We start from the raw sequence: 10,416 nt of genomic DNA, 5'->3' as shown, positions 1-10,416 counted from the left end.
TCTTCTTAATATTTAGTTGTGAGATGAGTTTGGCTAGAGAATGTGTCCGTATTTATAGGCATTTCATGAGACCCAACCGCGTTTGTTGCACATAGGATGGATGTCATAAAATTTCACTCGTTGAGGCCCACACCTAACCTATCAGTTTCATTTGGTTATCTTATGTGCTTTTTATCTAGTAATGTCATGATTATGTGTAATACTTTTTATATACAACTACAAACACTGTTTTAGGTGTATAATGTTATAATCATTTGGTTATCTTACTAGGTGTGTATAATTAATTCACAATATGGTGGAACAACAATGGGTTATATATCTTTTATAGTGGTTCATATAACCGTTAAACATTTATGTTCTTTAGATGTCTTCATGAAATGGTATGTTTAACTACAAAATACAAATTGGTCATTTCATGTATATATTATGTATATAATAGTACATTACTCCTTTTATATCAATAGTTGTAACACATTGACACTATACATAAATCATTAGACTAGATTTGTACTCATATTTATAAAAGCAAGTTTTGATCAGCTTAGATCGAGTTTTACTGAGATGGTTACAAATAAGACAAAATTAATGAGATGGTGCATGAGATACTAAGCTACAATAACATATTCGGTCATAGGTGAGTTGAAGTCTTGCTTTGAACAAGGTACCGATCACTATAGGTAACAACACTTCTCGTAATGTATATATACAACTTATGTTTCATGGGGTTTACTACTGTATCACTTACCAGTATACATAAGTAGAATCAAACATCTGATGACAGTACTAATTTCAGATTCACTAATCACTAAGTAGCTAGTGCCGCTTGTGTGTGTATGCTTGGTTGTCTCCCATATTGCATATATAACTGACATATATAATAACTAATTGTACTCTAAATAACTGAATATAATGAATCAGACCTAAATTCTACATATTATCATATTTTTCTTTATGGATATCTGACTCACTCCTATGTCTACACTAACCTTTCAGAATTAAAAATGAATTCCTAACAACTTGTGTTTATTAGTGGCTACGCTAATCTTTTTTAACAAGGCAATAGATATAAACGTTGCATAAACGCAATTACATGAATATATGCACTCCAGTTAGTTCACGTTTTAGAATGTCTGTATATTATACATTATCCAGAAGTTTTATAAAGTTGATTTCTTTATTAGAATTAAAAAGGCCATGTGAAATTCTCATTATTAGCGTTTTGGCAATGACAATGAAGTGCGCCATCCAGCAAATTAGCAACACTAGAGAGATACAATACTTTCCGATCACATACCCACTTGTTATTCTATGTGTTAAAAAAGTTTATAAATACATTGAACAGAATAAATAGGTAAATTTCATGACAAAAAAACTTATTCATGATTTATAATGTACTTCTTATTTACGAAAATGATTGAAATTGATGTTTTTCATTCCTATGTGCTATATTTAAGGAGTACATATAAATCATGAATAAGATTTTTGGTCCAATATAGATGATGTCAATTTAGCTTTTGTTAGTGTAAGCTTGAAATAGCTTGAGCTTCAAGCTAAGTATATTTAGGAGATATCTAAATATACATATCTAAAGATTTAGGAGATATCTAAATTATGTAATGTTTCCTATAGTTGTTAGGATGAATATTTATTCTTCTCTCTATATAAGAAGATGCAGGGTGTTGCATAGCTTATAAGAGAGATTAGAGAGATTAAGATTGCTTTAGTTTTGAGAAGTTTCTAAAGTAATAAACGAGAGTTATTCGTTATTCTTGTGTTTGATTCAATATTTGGTATCAGAGCTTATATTGAATCTCTAAACACAACTTTTCTTTCTTGTTCGTGACTAAAAAAAAAAAACAAATCGGTGTAAGAGATATGAGTGAAATCGTTGCTATGACGTCCATACCAAAGGAGACCGGTACTTCATCTCTTCAATGTCCAATGCTTACCGCAACCAACTATACGGTGTGGGCCATGAAGATGACGGTAGTACTGCGAGTGAACAAAGTCTGGGAAACGATCGAAACAGGGGAAGCAGAGGCCGATAAGACTGACCTAGCCAAAGCTCTTCTGTTCCAATCGATTCCGGAGAATCTGATTTTACAAGTGGGAAACCTTGCTACTCCTAAGGAGGTTTGGGATGCGATCAAGTCACGATACGTTGGAGCTGAGAGAGTAAAAGAGGCGAGACTGCAAACACTAATGTCGGATTTCGAGAGGATGAAGATGAAGACTACAGATACGATCGATGATTTTGTGGGAAGGTTGTCGGAGCTTGCATCAAAAGCGGGTGCTTTGGGCGTATCCATTGAAGAGTCTAAGATGGTCAAAAAATTCCTCAATAGTTTGCCGAGGAAGAAGTACATTCATATCATAGCAGCCTTGGAACAAGTTCTTGATCTTAACAAGACAAGTTTTGTGGACATAGTTGGTCGACTAAAAACATATGAGGAGAGGATTCGTGATGAGGAAGATCAAGAAGATGATCAAACAAAACTTATGTATGCTAACAATTATCAAGAGGGTTATGACCAAGGACGTGGAAAGGGTGCTAGAGGTGGTCGGTTCTCGGGTCGAGGAAGAGGACGAGGTCGAAACAATTACCAAAACAGAGACAAGTCACAGATTGTTTGTTACCGATGTGACAAGAATGGTCACTATGCCTCAAATTGTCCAGACCGGTTACTTAAACTTCAAGAAATTCAAGATGGTGCAGAATCTGATACTCAAGACGCAGAGGAGCTACTAATGCACGAGGCTGTGCTTCTCAATGAGAAGAAAATCAAGCCATGTGATTACGAAGTTAAACCGGAGGGAGATAATGTGTGGTATCTTGATAACGGAGCCAGTAATCACATGACTGGAAATCGGAACTACTTTACCAAACTTGATGAAACAGTCACGGGGAAGGTGAGGTTTGGTGACGACTCAAGAGTCGACATAAAGGGAAGAGGTTCTGTCTTCTTTATCACCAAGTCGGGTGATAGAAAGATTCTGACTCAAGTTTACTGGATACCTGATCTCAAGAGTAATATTCTCAGTCTTGGACAAGCTACGGAGATAGGATTTGAAGTTAGGATGAAGGAGGATTACCTAACACTACACGATCGCGATGGGAAGCTCCTTGTAAAAGCAAATAGATCACAGAACAGACTCTATAAGGTCCGTATGGAAGCTGAAAGTAACTGTCTGCAAATGAAGGTCGCTGATACCTCTACACGGTGGCATGAGAGACTAGGTCATGTCAATCTCAGGACCTTAGAATCGATGGTGAAGAGAGAGCTAGTCTTTGGAATGCCAAACTTGACTTTTGTTAAGGAGACGTGTGCATCTTGTTTGCTTGGGAAGCAAACGAGAAAGACGTTTCCCAAGGCAACCAGTTTTAGAGCTGAAAAATCTCTTGATCTAATCCATGGAGATCTCTGCGGTCCAATTACACCTGCCACAGCTGCACAGAATAAGTATATATTTGTGCTCATTGACGATCACTCTCGATACATGTGGTCACTGCTTTTGAAAGATAAGAGTGATGCATATGATGCTTTCAAACGTTTTAAAGCCCGAGCTGAGCAAGAAATTGGAGCAACAATCAAGATGTTTCGAACAGACAGAGGAGGTGAGTTTGTATCGTCTGAGTTCATGCGATTTTGTGAAAAATCTGGGATCCAACGCCACTTGACGGCTCCATACTCGCCACAACAGAACGGTGTAGTAGAGAGAAGAAACAGAACCCTGCTTGAAATGACGAGAAGCATTTTAAAACACATGGATGTTCCGAATTATCTTTGGGGAGAGGCTGTGAGACATTCCACTTATTTGATCAACAGAGTAGCTACGAGAACATTGAGTGACAAGACGCCGTACGACATGTTCAAAGGCAAGAAACCAAACTTGGAGCACTTGCGAGTTTTTGGTTGTATCGGTTATGCTAGAGTGGAAACACAACATCTCAAGAAATTGGATGATAGATCTCGTGCTTTGGTGCATCTCGGAACAGAACCTGGTAGTAAAGCTTATCGTTTGTTAAACCCCTCAACAAGGAGGATAACAGTAAGCAGAGATGTCATCTTCANTTGGAGCAACAATCAAGATGTTTCGAACAGACAGAGGAGGTGAGTTTGTATCGTCTGAGTTCATGCGATTTTGTGAAAAATCTGGGATCCAACGCCACTTGACGGCTCCATACTCGCCACAACAGAACGGTGTAGTAGAGAGAAGAAACAGAACCCTGCTTGAAATGACGAGAAGCATTTTAAAACACATGGATGTTCCGAATTATCTTTGGGGAGAGGCTGTGAGACATTCCACTTATTTGATCAACAGAGTAGCTACGAGAACATTGAGTGACAAGACGCCGTACGACATGTTCAAAGGCAAGAAACCAAACTTGGAGCACTTGCGAGTTTTTGGTTGTATCGGTTATGCTAGAGTGGAAACACAACATCTCAAGAAATTGGATGATAGATCTCGTGCTTTGGTGCATCTCGGAACAGAACCTGGTAGTAAAGCTTATCGTTTGTTAAATCCCTCAACAAGGAGGATAACAGTAAGCAGAGATGTCATCTTCGACGAAGCTAAAAGATGGAATTGGAATGTTGCAAGTGAAGAAACAGAGGCTCCAGGGTCATTTATCGTAAGATCTGGAGATTTTGGGAATAATGGTCTACACGAAGAAGCAGCAGACTGCGAGAATTATGATTCTGAGGTTGGAGTCGAGGTGATAGCAGAAACTCAACAGGAGCAAGAGACAGAGGAAGCTCAGCCTGTACTACGACGCTCAACACGACCAAGTGTGAAACCAAGTTATCTTTTCTTTTCTTTTCTACTATTCAATGGTCTGTTTAATTACAATTGCTGTCATTGTACATTCCCTTTTCTTCATATTTCTTGATTTCTTAAATAATTGTTAATTATAAACTTTTTTTTGAAAACTTCTTAGCTACAAAAAATTCTATACTTTTTTTTACAATTTGATATGAATTTTATTTAATAATTTTTAAATTTATTATATACATATTTTATATCCGTACACTTTTTTAAGTGTACAGATGTCTATACACCTTATTAAATGTACATATGTCTGTACACATAATTAAATGTACAGATGTCGGTACACATTATTAAGTATACAGATACAATTTTTACAAAACCATTGTGGTGTTACAGACATCTAAAATCCTAAAAATTAAATAAATTACATTTGTACACTTAATAATGTGCATAGATATATGTACATTGTACAATTAATAAGGTGTACGGATACAAATATTGTCGGATAGTTTGAATCTATCCAATAAGTCGGAAGGTTTAAACCGTACATAAATTTTGTTGGACGTTTTAAATCTCTCCAACATGTTGGATGGTTTAAACCGTCCTCAAATATTGCTGGACAGTGTAAATCTATCTAATATGCTAGATGGTTTGAACCGTACACAAATATTGTTGGACGAGTTGAATCTATCAAATCTACACTAATAAAAAGTAGGAGGTATAAACTCCTAAAGGCGTCCACATAAGATTTTAAACCTCCAATTGTGATTAAACACTTCACTAATTAACATTTTTTAAAATCACCAGAATTTTATATATTCAGAATTATTTTAAACAACCAATCAGGATTTGACATGTCATTCATTAACTTTTTTAAAAAAATTTCCAGAATTTTTTAGAAAAAGGAAAATTTTAAATTTATGGAAATAAAAGAACTATGCACAATATTCCACATCGGCGATAAAATTTTTAGACAATGGTTCAGAACCAGTATAAATAAGATTAATATGCTTCCAACAACGAATGAGGAGAAAAGCTTGATTTATCAAGCGTCCAAGTTTAAAAGTATATTCGGTTTGATCTAGTTTTTTATTTGATCAAATTAAAACTTTTCAAAAGTTTCAAAAAAAATAAATTATAATATTTAAAATTTTTTTAAATATTATAATTTTAAAAGTTCTTAGCTTTTAAAAAGTTTTTAAATATTATAATTTTTAAATTTTAAAAGTTTAAAATATTATAAATATTGAAACTTTTTAAAAGGTTCAAAATTTATATTTCGAAACCTTTTAAAAGTTTAAAATACTATAAATATTTATGTAAAACATAAATTATCTTATTTATCTACGTTTGTGCTTTTTATTTCTTATGAGCTGTAAAACATATTTTTGTGTATGATTTTATAGATAAGTTGATATTTGTTCATTAATTTTTTATTTTTTATATTATTTTTTATTTTTATGAGAAAAGAAATGATTTTGTTCTTGGAGTTTGATGGATTAACAAGTTGTGTGGTAGTCTAAAAAAAAGGTTTTTTAGTGGAAGAAAGTGAAGAAGTTGACGAGGATGAAGAAGTTGACGAGGATGAAGAAGAAAAAGAGTATAGGGAAGAACCAGACGGTAAAAGTAATGATGACGATTACCACAAAATTTGACAATAGAAATGACAAGAAAGAATATGAAGAATAAGAAAACATTGAATAAAAAACACGAAAACATAAGTGGTAGCAATTAATTAGATATGAAAACGAGTTAAATTCATGATGATAAAATTGTTTTGTTTTTCTGGTGGTCACATAAATGGTTTGGGATATGTGAGGTCATCAGTTTAATTCGTCTCGTCTGGATGTCGAGTTAAATTCATGATTTTTTTTTATCAGATTTGATTTTATAACACAACTGATTTTTATATTTCAAAAAATTGTGTATGAAATTTAACTTTTTCCTTAATACTAATTTAAATTTTTTATAAGATAATATTTTACTATATTCATCAATCATATATAGTTTTCATCAAAATATATCAAATATACCCACACGTAGCGTGGGTTCAAAACCTAGTATGATGGATGGCTTAAACCGTACACAAATATTGCTGGACGGCATGGTGAATGGTTTGAACTGTATACAAATATTGATGGATGGTTTAAATCTATCTAATATGTTAAATGATTTAAACCGTACACAAATATAGATATTTTGAATAAAATTATATCTGAAATCATTGAAACAAAATGTATATCAAATTATAAAGAAAAATACATTGTTTTTTTGTATGTAGAAAAAATTTGGAAACAAAAATATATTAATAAATATTTGAATAATTAGGAAAAGGGAATTGTAATGAAAAGAAAAAGAAATAAAAATATTGATATATATAGAAAGAGAAATAGAAAGAAAAAAAAACTTAGAACAAAAAAAGACATCCAAAAAAATCAATGTACCATCTATTTTTTTCTTCCCTCTCTCCTCTTTCTTCCCTCTTTCCTCTTTCTTTCTCAGATATCAAATAAATAGACGGGAGCTTTTAAGTAAAAATTGTCAAATGCTCTCATCCACATAAATTTTTATCTCTTACCATTTCTATTTCTTAACATCCACTTTTTTTCATTGTAAATAGTGACCGTATCAAACTTATAATTAAGTTTCAGAAACGCACTAAAACACAAAGAAACCCTTTACTAAAATCGAACTAACGGAACCTTAGCTAAACCAACCCCAAAAACTAAACTGAAATGTGAGAGGATTGGCTAAAGAGGTGTCTGAACCAAGTAATAGCAAGGTGGTATATGCCCGACCATCATGCTATCATCAGTCCGAATTGACAGGTTTTAGTTGGCCGCAAAGTGTTTAGATTTGTACATATGAAAGTGGACCCAACCATTTCACTTTGTTTCGCAAGTGGCTCCTTTAATAAACTTTTGACAAATGGGTTTCGGGCTTATGATTGTCATGAAACATAGAGAGAAGCACACTTACACAAAGATTAAGAACTGATCATATACAAAAAGGGGGAAAATATACTGAGAAATTAAGGACCAAACATTATAATTGGAATGTGCCAACTAAAACTGCTAATTAGTCATCCACAATATGTATGTCTTTGGACTGATAATACTAAAATATAATTTCATACAAATGCACATGTTCGTTATGATCAACCAATATATTATATATATGGTAGCTTAATGGGTTGCTGGTAAAAGAAAATGGTAGCCTATATGGTTGAAAGATTTTACATATTAGCTTTTTGTATGAGACTTTCGAATTTGAAAGCGTCGGTAAAAAAAAATTGAATTAGAAAACGTTAATTATTGAGTTCAAAAATAAAAAAACGGTCATGATTTTGAAAGAACGGCTCTGTCCTCGCAAGACAACCCAACAAAAGAAAGATTTAAATCTCAAATTCCCAGAGACGTTCCTTAACACCGAGCTTGCAGCAAACATAGACATCATGTGACGCCAGAACTATCTGATCATAATAAAGTTTGTGAACGCCCCAGTCACTCATACATATCTCCTTATCTTTCCTCACTCCTCTGTGCCCCAAACGCTCCTCCACGATCTTCTCAAAGGAACTACGCTGGAGCCAAATAGGCAGATAGTACCTTATGTCCAGAAGTCTCCAGATGTACAACTGATGGTAAAATCTCTCGAGCTTGTCCTGGTCCTGACTGTTCCAGACGCCGACAAAAGTGATTGTGCGATCATCCAAGAAAAGTCGGAGGACGTTGGGCATGCTCTTACAGTGAGACAACTGGATAATAAGACAGCGGATACCAACACATAACTGGAGAGTGTCCGGTGGTGGATCGGGACCACCGGGTGTCCATTGGACGCCGAGTCCGACAACGAGAGGGTGTGACAAACGAAGACGGCTGAAGAAGCGAATGCTTTGGATCCATCGGCGGATCACTGAAGTAGTATGAGTGCCGTGACGATCAAACGTTGTCCAAAAAAGTCGACGTGGTGTACGTCTCCGTGGATATGGCGCTTTGGGAGTCTTCTTCTGATCCTAGCCATGGCTATTTGAAACCTGCTAACTTAGAGAACGACAGTGTCTCAAGAGAATTGGCACATTAAAATATATAGAGGCTAATTCATATCCTTTAATTAAATATTCTAAATCTCTTAATACTTATCACCATAATATTATTCTTCCGTTTAGATGTCACCGGCCCACTTCATAAACGAACTATGTTCTGTATATAGCTTGTTTATAGTAGTAGATGGACCGCATCCCAAATTATCTCCAATATTCTTCGCACGACAAACATGGTATATGAAGCGCTGCTGACTTTTGCATTCACAAAAGAACATGTATGCCGTGGACATTATGTCAAGGACGGATTCAACAAATTAAAGGATACATTAGCTAGGTGATAAGCATCTATACAAATTAGACAAAATCAAAGATCATTCTTAGATAATTCGAGATAAAATTTAAAGTTTGAAAATAATGAGGTCATCTTTCAGTTTCGGTATTAAAAACAAAAAGAAAGTAACGGGGTTTTGGTATATATAAATAAAAATAACAGTTCACAAATCAGACTAGAAGTAACCTTAAAACATGAGATTTTCAATATAACTCCCCAGCTGTACTATATTGTATAATCAAACTCGCCAAGTTATACCAAAAACTCTGAACAGTTAGAAATTTAATTATGAATCTCGGAAATTAGATTAAAAAAAACTATTGTAAAACTTCGAACCCTTACAAACTATATCATATAACTCCCAATAATATCTCACTAGCTCAATCCATATATAAAAATCCTAGAATCGTAAAGAACATATAACCAGAAACTTTGAGTTGAACTGTATTAAGATACGTAACAAATAATCGTTTAGAATCAAGTGCTATAAGAAAAACTTACCTTGTAGAGGAAATTATAAGGATGACTACTCGAATCGTCCAGAGTCGATCTGAGGTTAAATAAGAGAAGACACAGATACAGTTGAAAATCCCCAAAGAAGGCGAGAGCAAATAGGGTTTTGTTATGTTTCGAGATGTATATACCCATGCCTTCCTTTACTTATTTACATTTTTATTCGATTTGGTTATGTTCGTAAATTTAATTACAAGTCTAGTTTTGTTATTTTTATGCTTTTGTGTATACCTAACTCGTAAATTTCCTTTTTGTTAATATAATAGTTTTGTTATATTTATGCTTGATAGTTGATCCCAAAGTAAATAGCTTTTGTGTATATCTAACTCGTAAATTTCCTTTTTGTTAATATTTCCCTTTTAGCGTTACGATTGTCTCTTTTACAACGTACACACTTTACATTTATTTCATTTTTTCTGTTCATGACCAATGTTGACATAAGATTTGAAATAGCGAGCAAGAGTTAATTTAAAATTAGATAAAGACTCGTCCGATGTGCGGGTTTAAAGTTTTATAAATAACGTTATTTATAAGTTTTATTTTTGCTATAATATATTGATTTATATTTATTTACAAATCTTTTATGTATTTTACCATTAAAAGCGTATTATACGTCTTTTTACTTTCACTTTTGCATAGTTTTTTTAGTTACTAAAATTATTCGTTCAAAAAATATTTCTAATAAAAAAATATATTACATAGTATACTAATCAATGATGTAACATCACATAGTGTATGACCAACTATGGAGAGAACC

The 10,416-nt window shown here is 33.8% G+C and overlaps 1 pseudogene; it reads right to left on the bottom strand.

Moving 5' to 3' along the window:
• Positions 8,165–8,793, bottom strand: LOC109133360 (annotated as a pseudogene).

The sequence above is a fragment of the Camelina sativa genome, chromosome 6 (assembly GCF_000633955.1).
Source record: "Camelina sativa cultivar DH55 chromosome 6, Cs, whole genome shotgun sequence".
NCBI lineage: Eukaryota > Viridiplantae > Streptophyta > Magnoliopsida > Brassicales > Brassicaceae > Camelina > Camelina sativa.
Note: the sequence above shows the minus strand (reverse complement) of the source record. Positions and strands in the feature narration are given on the sequence as shown.